General features: G+C 47.4%; 1 protein-coding gene across 3 annotated transcripts in view; it reads left to right on the top strand.

The window, feature by feature from the left end:
• Positions 1 to 16912, top strand: part of FRMD5 (FERM domain containing 5) — a 347282-nt gene that overhangs the window by 282442 nt on the left and 47928 nt on the right. The gene's annotated exons all lie outside the window — the stretch shown is intronic.

Here is a 16912-nt window from a genome sequence, read left to right as displayed (position 1 = left end):
TTCTCTCTTTGTCTTGAACCTTTTGCATTTTGATGATGATGTGTCTTGGTGTGTGCCTCTTGGGGTTCATCTTGTTTGGGACTCTCTGTGCTTCCTGGACTTATATGTCTGTTTCCTTCACCAAGTTAGGAAAGTTTTCTGCCATTATTGTTTCAAACAGGTTTTCAACGTCTTGTTCTCTCTCTTCTCCTTCCAGCACCCCCAAGATGCGAATGTTGGCATGTTTGAAGTTGTCCCAGAGGCTCCTTATACTATCCTCATTTTTTTGGATTCCTTTTTCTTTTTGCTGTTCTGATTGGGCGTTTTTTGCTTCCTTATATTCCAAATCAATGGTTTGCTTCTTGGATTTACGTACTCTACTATTGAATCTTTGTAAATTATTCTTTATTTCAGTTAAAGCCTTCTTCGTTTCTAACTGTGCATCGATCATTTCTGACATGTCCTTTTTGATGCTCTTGAGGCCCTCACTGAGTTCATTGAGCATCCTTATAAGCAGTATTTTGAACTCAGCATCTGTTAGGTTACTTATCTCCATTTCGCTTAGTTCTTTTCTTGGGGTTTTGTTCTGTTCTTTCATTTGGGACCTGTTTCTTTGCCTCCTCATTTTGGCTGCCTCCCTGTGTTTGTTTCTGTGTATTACTTAACGAGCGGTATGGGGCTAGCTGAGACCAGATGCTGCTCGTTTGAAAGAATTTAGGAAAAACCTGAAGCAGGATCCAAGACAGGCCAATCCTATGGTTAAGCAAGTGGCAACAGCTTGGGTGGGCCTGAAAGTTGGGTGGGGTGGGGCCTCAGGGAGTCACCAGGGCAGGGCTACCAGTGTGAGCCAGGTTGCTGGACTCCCAGATATGGTGGCTGTCTGCCCCCCCCAGGGAAGGGCTCACCAAAGTAACAAAGGCCTCTGACAGCACGTTTGTCCCAGAGAAACCCCCTCTCCAGCCCTCGCTCCAGTGCCAAACAGCTCAGTTCTTCCCTGGATGTCTCTGGCGCCCCTCAAGCTGCCTCCCCTCCAAGCTTAGAGGGAGTGAGTCCAATAAGTCCGTGTGCGGGCCCTTTAAGGAGCTGCCTGGGGCTCCAGCCTCTTCAGCTTCCCTGAGCCTCAGTTCCCGCTGGTTTTTCCAGCCAGAAGTAATGGGGATTCTCTTCCTGGCACTGGAACCCTGAGCGTGGCACCTGGTGTGGGACGGGGACCCCTCAGTCCTCAGGAAGGACCTTCCCAGCCGCGGGAGCCTCCTGATTTTTGTCTGCCACATGTGGGTGTGGGACCAGCCCATCTCACCACCGGCTCGCTGCCCCTCCTACCAGTCTCGATGCAGCTTCTTTAATTCCGTAGTTGTAGGACTTCCATTCAGCTTGATTTCAGGCAGTTTTGAATGATGGTTGTTCTGTAGTTTAGTTGTAACTTGGATGTGGTTGTGGGAGGACGCGATACTGCGTTTACCTACCCGCCATCTTGACCGGAAGTCCTCAAGAATTCTTACTTGAAGTGCAGGGAGAACTTGAACACACTGAGGAGGCTGCTCCAGAGCCTGTTCCACTAACTGGGCCACTTGCACGGTCAGATGTCTTTGACGAATTGAAAAGAGCAGCCCAGGTAACAACATGACACTGTACCTGGGGAGAAAACCCATAGGGCCAAATCAACTTGCCAGTGTTTCATTTGCTGAAGCAGCAGCTTTCCTTGTAATGAGCCAGTGACTTCCTCTGGCCTACACACATCACCTTGAAGATTAGGGTTATCAAGTATACAAAGGAAGAACAAGATTGATGACAGCCTTTAGGGGTATAGAAAGGGTACCTATGATTTCTCATACACCCAGCTCCTGGCTCAACTCCCCAATCTGGGGAGTTTGGGATTGGTTACCAGCTGAGCTCTAATCTCTGGGATATAGATATTTGGAAATATTCTGATCCCAAAACTAAAAGAAAAAAGTAAGAAGAAATCTGGCCTTAAATGCTGCTCATTCTTCCAATATTGTTGACTAGGTTACTGGTTTTTTCTTAGGTTTTGAAGATTTCCCCTTGGTGTGCCCTCTGGAAAAGCCCAGCATCTGGACTTTTTCCAACATGAATGGTTTTCTGTTTGAGGCAGGCCAATAGTGTCCAGGCCTAAGAGATGCAAAGAATTCAGAAAAGAATTCAAGCAGTGGGCCCAGGTAAGATTAGCTGTTGCTAATCTTCAGCTACCCACTTAAAACATATAGTCAGAGGATTATAAATCCAACCCAAAGCTGCATAGAAGAATGGAGCTGTAAGCTGCTTGTGCAGGGGCCGTGTGAGAAAATCGAAGGATGGGAGCATAGCACAGTGGAAAGCATGTGAATGTAGAGGCGAGGCAGGTCTAGGCTTGAGTTCCACATAGTAGCTATGTGGTCTTAGGCATTTCATTCAACTCCACTGAGCCTTAGTTTCTCATTTAGTAAAATGTGGTGCTAGAAAACTTTTTAATGGAATTGTTGTTAGCATTAGAGAGAATGTTTGCAGAATGCTTAGCACGTGGTGGGCCCTTAATAAATGGTAGTTATGCCCTGGCCAGCATCACTCAGTGGTTAGAGCATCAGCTTGCACACCGAAGGGTTTCGTGTTCAATTCCCAGTTAGGGGCATGTACCTGGGTTGCAGGTTCGGTCCCCAGCCCCGGTAGGGGCATGTGCAGGAGGCAACCAATTGATGTCTTTCTCACATCAGTGTTTCTCTCTCTCCTCACTCCCCTCCCCCACCACCACCACCACTTCCATTCTTTCTAAAAATCAATGGAAAAAATATCCTTGGCTGAGGATTAACAAAAAGAAGAAAAAGAAAATAAATGGTAGTTATGATTTGGGGTTTGTGTCAAGAGTGATGTGATAGACTCAGATGTCCCACCCCATCCCCCTGGGGGTAGCATGAGCAGTAGTCCTTGTCCATTTACTGCTTGAGGTAGGGTTAGAAAAGGCCTGGCTATTTTGGCTCAACCTGAAACAACTCTGAAGGATCATTCTAGCTCCAGAGCTTCCCATGGTTCAGCCAACTTGACACTAGGCCTGCATTGGAGCTCACCTTCTCCCTTGGCCCATTCCAGCTTTTGTCCACTCCTTTCTATGGGTGTTGACCCTAAGAGCACGCCTTAAGAACATCCTGCATGCAAAACTCCATCCCAGAGTCCCCTTCCTGAGGAACCTGACCTGTGACAAGTGATAAGGCAGATACCCAATCCTGTGTTTATTACCCATTGATCGGAGGTGCTGAAGCCCAGAGAATATCCCATGGCACACTGACCAGGTGTCAGGAAATACTTTAGAAAGATAGGCAAACCATCAGAAAAAAACTAATGGAAAGAGGAAACCCCTAGAGACATGTGGAATTTGCCCATGGGAAGGCATTTGATCATTTCCAGGCATTAAAAACATCCTGAATCCTATTCCACATGAGCTCAGAAACATGGAAGTATTTTCCAACATCAGCTTCTTAAAAAGAACTTGGCTACGAGATGTACATCAATATAATTAAGTAAATGTAATGATTGGTCTTTTCCAGTATTGAACTTTCAATTCTCCACCCCATGGCAAGGACCCAGCCAGAGGCCTTCCTAGAAGCAAAGCCCTGTTTTCGGTTCCCATGACTGTGTGAGTGACCTAACCAGTATTCTGTAGCTGGGCTATGCTGTAGGCACCTTTCTGGTACACAATGATGTTTTGGCTGGGAGCCCTGTGAAGTACAGAAAACTAAACAAAAGGTAATACCTGGGAGGCCAATCCTGAAATGAACTTCTAGGGCTAAGTTAGACTGCTTTGGACAGGAACTCCATCTCCAGGAAGAATCTTACCCCAACATGATTATTCTTGGTTCTTTCCTATACTGATCTCACTGAGTATTAGGAGTTGAAGACCCAGGAGGAAGGAGCTGATAAGATTAGCTGGTGCTCATCTTCAGCTATTAGCCTGGTCATGTCGTTAGTAGTTAATCAGCAGATGCTCCTCAGGAAGTACAGGCTCCCGTGCGCTGGATGCCACGCTGCCAGCTCTTTGGGGAATGGAGAGGAAAGTGGACGTGAACACAGGAGAGGCAGCAGTAGGACAGTTAAGTGCCATGAGATGACAGGAAAGAAGCCGGCTTTTCCTAAGTCACTTTTTCAGATGTCTCTAAATCCCATGTCTCTGCAACCCTGAGGATGCATGGGCAGTGCTTTGCTCAAAGGAGGCCCTCGGTGATATGCAGTTGACCCTTGAATAACACAGGTTTGAACTGCATGGGTCCACTTATATGTGGATTTTTTTTTTCTAATAAATATATTTGGCCCTTCATATCCACGTGCTTCATATCTTCGGATTCAACCAACCAAGGAGCAAATCCAGTATTTTCAGATTCCCAACTGTGGATTCCCAACTGTGAATCGAAAATACTGTTTCCACAGTTGGTTGAATCGACAGATGCAAAGGGCCAACTGTAGTCAAAAGTGTATGTGGATTTTTAACAGGAGGTGGGGAGGCCATTGGTGCCTCTAAACCCCTTGTTGTATAAAGGGTCAACTGTATATTCAGTTGTTTTTCCAAATGGTTCATCATCCTTTTTTGGGGGCCTTCAAATAACACAGTATTGAGTGTGCCCCGGATGTACAAGACTTTCTCAGTGGTGACATCTCGACCAGTGTTGTTGTGCAGTCCTCAGGGGACTCTTGGTTTCAGTATAGGCAGCCAAGGCACAGAGGTGACAGGGATGTGCCAGAAGCCTCAGGGGCAACTGCTGAGCTCAGGGCTCTTGCCTCCCCCACATTCACCTCTTCTCTTCAGGCCAAGTCTTGGCCCTCTGCCGTCCATCACACTGCAAGGCCTGGACCGTGGTTTCACTGACGCCCTGGGGATCTGGTCACCCCCGCCCCGCCCCACCCCCAGTGTGCATTTCCAAACCCAAGAATTATTTATAGACCAAGAAGCACCTGTTGCAGCTCAGCCACTGAAGTATTACATCTGGGAGAACCCTCGGGAAACTAACAAGTTCAGGGACCGAGGACATTCACCCTTTACCTTAACCCAGGAGATGAAGGAATGCTTTGTCAGCCCCTTCTCAACTGTGTCATTCCCTGTCCCTTCTTTATTGGACAGTTGAGGTGTCCTCCATCTTATAGACATGGCCATGCAAATGAAACTTCATTCCACCCCCACCCCATTTCCAGATTGAAATTCGGGAGGCCGCTGCCACCTGGGTTGTGGTCTAGGAAACCGTGGGCCTGGGGAGGACCGGGAGGTCGAGCCTCAGGGTGCATTCTGAGAAGATCCCACACAGTCCTCCTGAGCAAGGCTGGAGGCCTGCACCGGGTGATCTAACAGGATTTTCCATCGCTCACAGTGCCATGTAAAATGACCAGACTCCTAGCAGAATAACAGTTTCACATAATGGTCTTCAGTGTCTCAGGCCTGCTGGAGGCAGTTTTTAGAATTGAATGAATTGTTTAGTTACTCTCTCTATTTACTTTGAGCAGTGGCCCTGAGTTTTTTAATTAACTAAACTTGCAATAAATGTCTTAATAAATATCTATTTTGTAAAGCTACCTAATTATTCATTTAAAAAAAAAAAAAACTTCTGTTTTTGTCATCATTTAAGAAAAGGTGGACCTGGAGTGTGATTATTCTGCTCAACTAATAACAGAATCAGAGAGTTTGGACACATAAGAGGGTGTGAGATTATTTACACAGAGGGAAACCGAGGCTCCTCGGGGGAAATGACTTGCCCAAGAGATCAACATCAGAATTTGCCTTTCCTCACTTCCACCACCTCCCTCCTGTCCCAAACTCCCTGCTCAAAGCTGAGCACAGACTTTTTCCTTGGAAGGACATCCTCAGGGCACATATCTTATACCCATCCACGTCCCACCCAGGAAAGAGAGAGAAGGGAGAAGGCTGGTCATGAGAAGTCTGCCTGAGAAGCTTAACGAGCACAGACACAGGAAAAAGTCCGGAGCAGGCAGAGGTCTGGGGCAGCTCCCAGCCCACCTCCTAAACGACAGCTCCCTAGAGGCCAGGAGAAGAAATGTGAGAGCAGAACCAAGGTGAGAAGGAAGCTCTTTCTCTGAATTAGGTTTGATGATAACTGTTAGCTTTACTTTCTGATAATCTAGTTCAAAGTGCACTGAGTTTTGAGCTACTTAGCCATTGAAAGTAAATGGTAATTGGGGACTTGAACTTTCCAGCCAGAGTTGGGCACCTGCCCACTGTCATGAAAGGGAGAATCTGAGAACCTGGCAGGACGGAGTCGAGTTTCTCTGTAGTAGTTAACTGACACACCTAATGCTCTCAGGTTGGAACTCTTGGTATGTGAAAACGTGAGAGCTGAATGAAAGTGAGAATCGTGCCGACGGCTGCATTGTGGTGGGATTCAAATATGCATTCTCCTACCACAACCCAGCAGCGTTTGTCCCCAGAGCTAACAGTGACCAACAGGTGCTGGAGAAGCGCTGATCTAGTCCATTGATCCCCACACCATCAACATCAGAAGCATCTTAGAGCCTGTAAGAAATGCAGATTACCAGGTGTACCCCAGACCCACTGAACCAGGAGAGGGACCCGGCACTGTGTTTGAACAGCCCTTCAGGTGATTCTGATGCAGGCTCAAGTTTGAGAACCACTGATCCAGAGAATGGTATGGTTCTGAATTTGTTGTTTTTTAAGGAAACTACTGTCAAGTGAACTAGCCATCTACCTCCGACATTGCCTCTCTGCTCTGTTTCCCTCCACCAGTGGGACAGAAATCCACTATTGGGAAATTTGGGATTTGTCCTACTGCTTTCCCAGGCCTCAGCATTTGTACAGTAAACCATCTCTCCACCATCTGTTTGGCTCCAGGCCCCAAATGGCTCACTTCTCTCCAGGGACTCTGTTTTGTTGTTCTGTTGAGGTTGTTTCCACTTGTGCTGGGAAGAGAAGCATTTGTAACCGTGGCTTTGTCCCACTCATGGAGCCACAGACTCAGAGTCAGGCCCTGGAACCCCACCTCAGAGTTCTGTCTGCTGTGATGAGGGACTTCCCAAGGGACGACTCCAGGGAGAGGAATTTGAGACTACAGTTAGCTCCCATAAATTTAATGACAGAGAACCAATTATGGTTTTTTGTTGTTGTTTTAGAGAGATTGAAGCTCCAGGTTAATTTATTAAAATACATTTTGTCAAATGTTTATTTCTTTTCCTAAATGCCAGGGCATTAAAAAGTATAGTGTCTGTTGAAACATTGTTGTATCTCATCCTCCACTTCACTTACCCCTTCCTTCTAGAGCAGTGGTTCTCAACCTTCCTAATGCCGCGGCCCTTTAATACAGTTCCTCATGTTGTATGTGGGCGGACCCGCCTGGAGACAGAGGAGAGGTGTCTCAGTTCCTAAGACCATCGGAAATATGTGTTTTCCGATGGTCTTAGGCGACCCCTGTGAAAGGGTTGTTCGACCCCCAAAGGGGTCACGACCCACAGGTTGAGAACCACTGTTCTAGAGTGTTAGGAGCACACCAAGAGAATATCATAAGAATCGCTGCCTTTGTCTTCGTGGTGCTGAGCAGAAGCTGCCAGGCCTCTCAGGGGATTGGTTTGATGACATACATTTAATATTTTCTACTCTTCTTCTAACCTAGTCTGGAGAAAATAATCTTGGGGATGGAGAAGATGCCAGTCTGTTCTTTGAGAGCCCTTCAGGTCAGATTTCCAGATGGTGGCCATCCCCATTAGTTTGGGGACACAGCACAGGTGAACATGTACCAGGACCCACCCAAGTGCTCCTGTCTAGAGAGGACTAGCTTCTGTTCCTTGAGTGCTAAGCTTCTGTTCCTCATTGCTAAGGCCTTGTCGCATTCATGTCCTTTCAGCCCAAAGGGAGAGGTCACAGGAGGCAGAAGAAGTGGGTAGAAAAAACACACAGGGTTTTTATGTTACTTTATGTGCCTTGTTTTGAACCTCACAATCATCCTTTGAGAGATGTATTAGTCTTGTTTTATAGGTAAGGAAATGGAAGCTCAGCCAGATTAAGGTGTGTTATTGTAATCTGTGTCTGCTCAGCTCAGAGGTCACAAGCTGAGCCCTGGCAGAGCAGGGCCCTGACTCCAGCCCGAGTGCTCATCCTCAATGTCTCAACCTTCCCAGACCCCTTCTCCTCTTTGCTCTCTTTGCCTCCACCTCAATTTCTAGGGACCTGAGAGACCTGACAGGATAGTTGAAAAGGAGACTGCGCCAGGACTTCACAATCCTGGCCAGTTTCATTTATGGAAAGTGTCCAGCCCAGAACCCATCACATTTGTTAGTACTGACCAGTGAACAGCTTTCTGCTGAGGGGGAGGAAAATTGGAGAAATAGCTGCAGGGTTATGAGAAACAGTGAGGATGCTGAGTTTGCCATGTTTCTCTTGACCAAGGCCACTCCTTACAACTCCTGAAATTGCCGGATTTGCCAAATAACATGTGCATTTGCCCTTTGGAGGGGAAAGGCAGCGACATTGTGTGAGAGGCGTAGCTGTATGAGAGGGTTGTGTGAGAGAGGGAGCGGGAACTGGGCACTTCTCACACATACAGACTAATGAGTTTTTTTCTAACAAGCCTGGCTGAGTCTTCAGTAATTCTGCAGCTGCAGCATGACCAGTCCACTGAGATATTTAACACTAGCTGGAAAAAAATACAACCGAAATATATTCAATCAATAGCAAGAAACAGTGATGCTTCTGAGAGTCACCTTACTGTAAAAGGGGAATCACCGTGGGAAACAGAGACCAGTTTGCTTTTCTTCAGGCCCAGCTCAGGTTGTTTTTCTTTCTAGACACTTCACCACAGAGGAACGGGGACGCCGTGGCTCTCGAAGCATCATCACTGATATCTCAATAAGTCCACTCTCATTAGCCCGATTCTTATGAGCTATACAACAGCAGGTTTGGAGGTTCTGCTCAGAGGGTCTTAATTGCCCTTGTTGAGGCTGGTTTGGGCCATCTGTGCTGACAGAACACTTAGTCCTCCCTCCCATGACATTTACTTGCACACAGACTGGATGTGTTCTCCTGCCCCACATTCTCTTCATGCAACGTGGCAATGAGCTGAGCCCGTTCTCTGGCCCGGGGAGGGGGTGGGGGGGACCAGACCGCCCACAGGGCCCCCTGAGGCACCACACCTGGCGTCTGAACCTACAGCTAGCACTTGGCATCATGAAAATCATCTAACTCCCTCAATTTGCTTGTAGACTGGGAAGTATTGGTGCAGGAGGTTGCTGCCTTTATTAAGGATGGGGTGGGCCCGTGGCTGCAGGAGTCTGGGTGAGCACGGTTCCCCTGTCCCTCTGAACTCCGACTTCCCTCCACTAGGTCTGGGCCTCTCCCCCAGGAGCCACCTGGCCCCGCAGGAACCTCCTGGTTCTATAGCTTAGATACCAAGTGCACGCATGGGCCCTGTCCTTCCAGCCTGAGTTCGGGAGTCCATCTGCTGAGAGGAGGGAGCAGAGGGCATGCCTGGGCATGGCCCTGCTGCAGGGGGGCAGCCTGCTGTGGAAAACAGCATGGCCGCATTTCTCCCTGGAATGAACGTCCTGTCTTCTCCAAGAGTGACCTTTTGAGCTGCAGCCTCAGCAGTTCCTGGACAGGTTTTGTTGGTTTAAAACTCAGCAAGAAAAGTGGGCTCCTGGGCCAGGAGCTCAGCAGGGCTTCTCTCCCAGCAAGCAAATGTAAATCAGTGCGGAAGGTGCTGAGGTGAGGAAGTCTGGGGCCCTGCTGTTAGCATCTGATCCTTACCCTCCCTGTGCTGTGGGAAGCGGGGCTGGGTGATGGGTGTGGACAGAGGTAGGACTGCACCCCAGTAACTGATTCACACGTTTCGGCTCAGCTCACTCATGCCATGGCCCCGAGAAGAGGAGCTGATGCGCCTGTTCCTCCGTGACATTGAGGTGCTTTTACACAGCATCTGCTCCTGAACCTGGCAGACATTGCGCACACGTGCCCTGAGAGGACACTGATAAGGAAAGCAAGGAAGTCTTCGGCCTACAAGACATTTAAATAAAAGGTTAGGCTGGAATGTAGGTGGAGATGCCCTCCCAGCCCTGGTGCCTAACCCTTCTCTGTCAGGCCTCTGGGCACCCCCACTCTGGCGAGGCTGTTTTCCACCTGAACTCTTGTGCTTTTGGCCCACAGGTGCACATGGTCCCCTGTCCTCCAAGTTACCTCTGCCTTCCCTGAGGGCACATGAAACTGTGACCAGCTCCCCTCTGACAGCATGTGGCCTGGGAGCTGAGAAAGTTGGTCTCTCCCTTGCCCTCTTCAAGACACACATAGTTTGCTCTTAAAATTGGCCTGCCTCACAGGTAAGCTGGATTGAATGAGGTGAGGCCTAATCAGTGGGGGCTTTCTACACGTTAGACCCTCTGATCGGGATGCACCCTGCCAGTGTCCCTGGGATTGACCCCATGATGGGTTCAAATAAAACCATTCTCTTGCCCCAGGGTATTGATGCAATTAACTTTGACTACTTTAGGTCACTAGCCCAAGCCTCCCTACTACTCGCTGCCTCAGTCCCTTCCCCAAAGAATAGACAGACCATGGAGAACCAGAACCAGGTAGTCCCGGGAGGAGCAAGAATATGAGTTCTCCCATCCGCAGAGCTACAGAATGAGTCCAGGGGGCTCATGAATCATTTGTGTCCCATATAGAGAGATGAAACGAGTTGACTTACATACACTGTTATTTTCATCGTTGTCCTCGGCGCACTATTATTTTCATCGTTGACTTACGCGCACTATTATTTTCATGTTGTCCTAGGTGCACTACTATTTTCTTTTTTTTTTTTTTTTTACTTTTTTTCCCCCCCAAAATCTTTATTGTTGGATGTAAAATGTATTACAGATGTTCCACATTTTTCCCCCATTGACCCCCTCCTCCCCACTCCCGCCCCCCCACCTTTTCCCACACTATTGTCTGTGTCCATTGGTTATGCATATAAGTTCTTTGGTTTATTTCTTCCCCCCCCCCCCCAACCCCTTTTCCTTTGAGGTTTGTCAGTCTAGCAATGAATTTGTGCTTCTTAATCCCTTCACCTTTTTCACCCATTGCCCCAACCGCCCTCCCAACTGGCAACCAACAAAATGTTCTCTGTATCTATGAGAATGTTTCTGTTCTACCTGTTCATTTTGTTTGTAGATTCCATTGTCGATAGATATGTATTCATTGCCATTTTGTTTGTTCATACATTTTATCTTTTTCTTCAAAAAGACCCTTCATCATTTCATATAATAACGGTTTGGTAGTGATGAACTCCTTTAACTTTTTCTTGTCTGGGAAAGTTTTTATATGTCCATCGATTCTAAATGACAGCTTTGCAGGATAGAGTAATTTTGGTTGTAGGTTCTTGCTTTTCATCACTCTGAATATTTCTTGCCACTCCCTTCTGGCCTGCAAAGTTTCCTTTGAGAAATCAGCTGACAGCCTAATGGGAACTCCCTTGTAGGTAACTAGCTGCCTTTCTCTTGCTGCTTGTAAGATTCTCTCTTTGTCTTGAACCTTTTGCATTTTGATGATGATGTGTCTTGGTGTGTGCCTCTTGGGGTTCATATTGTTTGGGACTCTCTGTGCTTCCTGGACTTGTATGTATGTTTCCTTCACCAAGTTAGGAAAGTTTTCTGTCATTGTTGTTTCAAACAGGTTTTCGATTTCTTGTTCTCTCTCTTCTCCTTCCAGCACCCCCAAGATGCGAATGTTGGCACGTTTGAAGTTGTCCCAGAGGCTCCTTACACTCTCCTCATTTTTTTGGATTCTTTTTTCTTTTTGCTGTTCTGATTGGGGATTTTTTGCTTCCTTATATTCCAGATCGATGGTTTGCTCCTTGGATTTACATACTCTATTATTGAAGCTGTGTAAATTATTCTTTATTTCAGTTAATGCCTCCTTCAATTCTAACTGTGTATCCATGATTTCTAACTGGTCCTTTTTTATGCTCTTGAGGCCCTCCCTAAGTTCACTGAGGTTCTCACTAAGTTCATTGAGCATCCTTATAAGCAGTATTTTGAACTCAGTATCTGTTAGGTTGCTTATCTCCCTTTCACTTAGTTCTTTTCTTGGGGTTTTGTTCTGTTCTTTCATTTGGGACCTGATTCTTTGTCTCCTCATTTTGGCTGCCTCCCTGTGTTTGTTTCAGTGTATTACTTAATGAGAGGTATGGGGCTCGCTGAGACCCGATGCTGCTCGTTTGAAAGAATTTAGGAAAAACCTGAAGCAGGATCCAAGACAGGCCAATCCTATGGTTAAGCAAGTGGCAACATCTTGGGTGGGCTTGAAGTTGGGTGGGGTGGGGCGGGGCCTCAGGGAGTCAGCAGGGCGGGGCTACCAGTGTGAGCCAGGTTGCTGGAGTCCCAGATATGGCGACTGTGTGCCGCCCCAGGGAAGGGCTCACCAAGGTGCACTACTATTTTCATCATTGACTTACGTGCACTATTATTTTCATCGTTGTCCTCGGCACACTATTGTTTTCATCGTTGACTTACGCACACTATTATTTTTGTATGTGGGTACTATTGTGGTTCATAAAATACAAATTTATTTTCTAATTGGTGCTTAATAAGTTATTTTGACCCAACACTGACTTTGGGAAAGGAATAACCTCAGAGGTTTAGCTGGATGTGAGTGCTCTGCCTCGGCTCACTTGTCCTGAAGATCAACACCCTCAGGCTTGGAGCCCTGATGTTGTGACTAAACTGTAATCACCTGTCAACACAGGTGCCTGTTTCCCCAGCATAATCAATGGTACAGTATTCAGCACACAACACGTGGACTAGCCATCACACAAGGGCAGCTGCGGGCAAAGGGGAAAGAAGATAGAACTCACTGGACTTTGGCCCTGGCCAGTTTGGCTCAGTGATTAGAGCATCGGCCCATGGACCAGAGACTCCCAGGTTCGGTTCCCACTAAGGGCACGTACCTCGGTTGTGGTTCCTCCCCAGTTCCGGTTAGGGTTGTGCGGGTGGCAACCAGTTGATGTGTCTCTCTCACATCAATGTTTCTCTCTTTCTCCCTTTCTCTCTCCCTCTCCCTCTCCATCTCCCTCTCTCCCTCCCTCCCGCTCTATCTGAAAATAAATGCAAAAATGTCCTCGAGTGAGGATAAAAATTTAAAAAACTCACTGTACTTTGCTATCCAAAAGAGAGAAGACTAGCAGGCACAGAATATTCCAGAAAGCCCCAGACTTTTGACAGGGAGTCCACAGAGAGGAAATTCTAGGATACTGCCAGCATCTGGAAGTGCAAGGGCACCCACAAAGTTTAAAATTCCTAAACTCTTGCCCCTGCCAACAGCTTGTCCTAGGGAGCCCACCATGATGGTTCAGCTGAATGTCACTCGCTGGAAGGCTGCCTGAGACCACCCCACCAGCTGCAGACATGAGCAGTCCAGTAGAGGGGCAGGGTGTGCCCCTCTGTGAAGGTGCCAGAGCAGAGCTCTGGGTGGATTCTGCCTGCTTCTGCTGGGAATATAAATTTCATGGAATTCTGCCATAACAAGGAGCTCTGTTATGACCTCTCTCTCCATGCCCCTGCCCTCCCCTCATCCAGCCTTGGAGAAACCACCCAGGAAGGTGCTGCTTCAGCTCAGAACCATGCATCTTCCACTGGTAAATGGGAGCCCGAGGGAATTAGGACTTCATAGTGGGGAGGAAAGGTTTCACTAGATGCTGAGAAATAACAAGGAAAGGATCCTTTTTTATTGATACAGGGGATGTCTTTTTTCAAAACTACCTGAAGAGAAAGTCATGCTTCCTTTTTTTCCTGTGAGGTGGGAAAACTCAGGTTGGACCAGTAGGAGCCCGTCAAGTGTGTTTGAGCTGCCAGTCCATGTGAGTGAATTGTTTTTATTGAAGACACGGTTCTTAGAAAAAGCCTATGTGATTTCTGTCACAGAAACACATTTTCCCCATGCCTACCCCACACTCCTGCCATTATGGTTGTTGTATGTATGGAAGCAAAGTTTTTCAGCCATTAAAACACACCCCGGCCCCGCTGTTGTGGCTAAGGGGTTGAGCATCGACCTATGCACCAGGAGGTCCCCTGTTTGACTCGCGGTCAGGGCACCTGCCCAATTTGCAGGCTCGATTCCCCGTAGGAGACATGCAGGAGGCAGCCAATTGATGTTTCCCTCATCATCAATGTTTCTCTCTCTCTCTCTGCCTCTCCTTCCCTCTCTCTGAAATCAATAAAAACATACTTTAAATAAAAAAACAAAACAAAACACCCAGCTGGTCACAGTGTAGTAGGCAGCTTGGTGCAAAGTAAAATTTGTAGAGAAAAAGTATTCACAATATGCAGCTGTCTTCTAATACTCCATGTCAGTTGCTCTGAGAAGGATAATAGCACAGGACATGCTGCTTGGGGTGGTTAAACATAGTTCTCCTGCTCCCAGAAGAACCTTAAACATGAGCGGAAGCTCTTTCTGCACACTGGGGCACCAGTGAGGAAATAGTCGGCTGGCCCTGCCCAGAACGACAGCTGCTGGTGGAATTCTTGGAAAGGCCTGGTTTGTGGCCGACTGCCCAGAAGGCCCAGTGTGACTCCCAGCACGTCTCTGTCCTGAAAGTGGCTCTTTCTGGTGGGAGACCAAAGGTGGGAGGTGGGGAGTGGGGGGAGAATGGGACCCACGGTGTCAGGATTGTGTTGTGAGAGGGAGTGTGGGGCCAGCAGAAGAGGGGGGTGCCTGCATGGCACCACTTCCTCCGATGAGCTGTCTACCTCCTCATCCTCCCAGTCCTCCAACAATAAGCTTCTTAAGATATTTGCTGAGAGATGTGATATCCTTCCCGAGTTCTCCTTGCACAGCATGGGGTGAGCCAGTGGAGGGGGGAGAGGCGTGGAGCAGGGCCAGGCCCTTCTGTAACCGCCCATGGCCTTGGCCTTGGCACAGGTAAGATGCTTTGGGTTTTATAAAACAACCTCGATTTGAATGCAGAATTAGACACAGCCACCAGAGCTGGTTATCAGCTGTGGAGCCCACTGGGGACAGGCTCACGGATCGCTGCCTTGCAGAGCTCCAGGTGCCCCAGCAGTTTCCTGCAAGTCATTCTCCTCCCAGCTCATCTCAGATACTCAGGCAGGTCTCTGAAGGAGAAGGTTATAGGTTTAGAAATGGCCTAACTTCCTCACATTTTGTGAAATCTTTTAGCTAATCCTCTACCTTCTCTTCATTCAATCATTCGTTTATTCAACAAATACTTATTGAGGACCTAGTGCCATACACCAGGCCTGTGCTAAGTTCTGGGTGAGGGCTCCTGCCCTCAGGAAATTATAGCCTAGAAAGGGAGCAGACAACAAATAAGGAAACAAATCAACAAGATAATTACAGATTACCGTCAGTGCCATGAAGGAAATAAACAGGAAAAATGAGATAGGAAGTAGTTGGGAGGGCTCTTCTATAGGGGAGGAGCCCTCTGCAGAGGACATTTGAGCTGGGACCTCAAGGACAGGAGTGGCCATGAGAAGAGCTGGAGGAAAGGCACGCCGGGCAGAGGGAATACGGAGATGCAGAGGCAGGGAAGCCTTGGAGCATTCGGACCAGAGAGGCCATGCCAGAGGGTAGTGAGGGGCGTGGTTCGGGCTGAGTTCAGAGAAGAGGCAGGAGCCAGGTTGTGTAGGGCCTTGGAAGCCACCATCAGAGTTTAGATTTTATTCTGAGAGCAATAGGGATCCCCTGACAGTGTTCAGCAGGAGTGGTGATGTGAATAAAAATCATTGTATGCCCACTGCCACATTGTAATCGAAGACGAGAAACAAACTCTGTCAGCATGGAGCTAGGTAAATAAATTTAGGTTCATTGCAGCTAGGTAAGTAAAAACTGAGGCCTATCCATACATACTGCTATAGTAGGATTTGCAAGATACCCTAAATGGGGAAAAAAAATCCCAAGAAACAGAATACCGTGCAGTATGCTGCCAATTATGTTTAAAAGAGGTGCATATGCTATTTACCATAGCTACGATCTGGAAACAACCCAAGTGTCCATCAGTAGATGAGTGAATTAAAAAGCTGTGGTACATGTACACAATGGAATACTATGTAGCTGTAAGAAAGAAAGATCTCTTATCCTTTGAGATGGCGTGGAAGGACCTGGAGAGTATTATGCTAAGCGAAATAGGCCAAGCAGAGAAAGACAATTATCACATGATCTCACTTACTTGTGGAATATAATGAACTAAGCAAACTGCTGAACAAAATTAACCCAGAGACATAGAGGTGGGGTACAGACTGACAAGCCTCAGAGGAGGGGGGCTGGGGGGAAAAGAAATAAACCACAGAACTTACATGCATGTATGCATGACCAATGAACATAGACAACAAAGCTGGGGATGGGGGAGGGGGGAAGGGGAGGAGGGTGTCATTGGGGGGAAAATGAGAAACATCTGTAACAAAAACAAATTAATAAATAAAAAATAAAAATAAAAAAAATAAAAGGTACATATGTATGTAGGTTTGCCTATCATGGAATACCACACTAAGGATACATAAGGACCTGGTGAGGGGTTGTTTCTGGGAGGGAACTGAGGCGCAGGGTGACTAGGGCAGAAGCGAGACTTGCTTTTCAGAGTGTGTCCTTTAATATATTTGAATATCTTACCAGGTGCCTGTATTACTCAGCAAAAAAAGAAAGACTAAATTGTGGTCACCGGGTTACTGTGTGAAGAGAGAGTGAGAGCAAAAGCAGAGAACCTGTTGGAAGGTTCTGGCCGGGGTCTGGCTGGGAGAAGGCATGGGTGGGTAATGGAGACGGAAAGAAGGGAGGGGATTTCAGAAATGCTGCAGAGGCAGAGCAAGTTGCACTTAGTGTGTTCCACACTGACATTCCTACGAAAGCTGTGTGCATGAGAGACCAGAACTGGGCTCCCCTGATTCGATCCTGACTTCGCTAACATTTGTGTGGAAGGAAGGGTTCTTGGGCTCCTTTCAAGTGCTAAAAGTC

This window comes from Molossus molossus, unplaced genomic scaffold (assembly GCF_014108415.1).
Source record: "Molossus molossus isolate mMolMol1 unplaced genomic scaffold, mMolMol1.p scaffold_m16_p_1, whole genome shotgun sequence".
Lineage (NCBI taxonomy): Eukaryota > Metazoa > Chordata > Mammalia > Chiroptera > Molossidae > Molossus > Molossus molossus.
The sequence above is the reverse complement of the archived record's forward strand: the minus strand, read 5'-3'. Positions and strand labels throughout refer to the sequence as shown.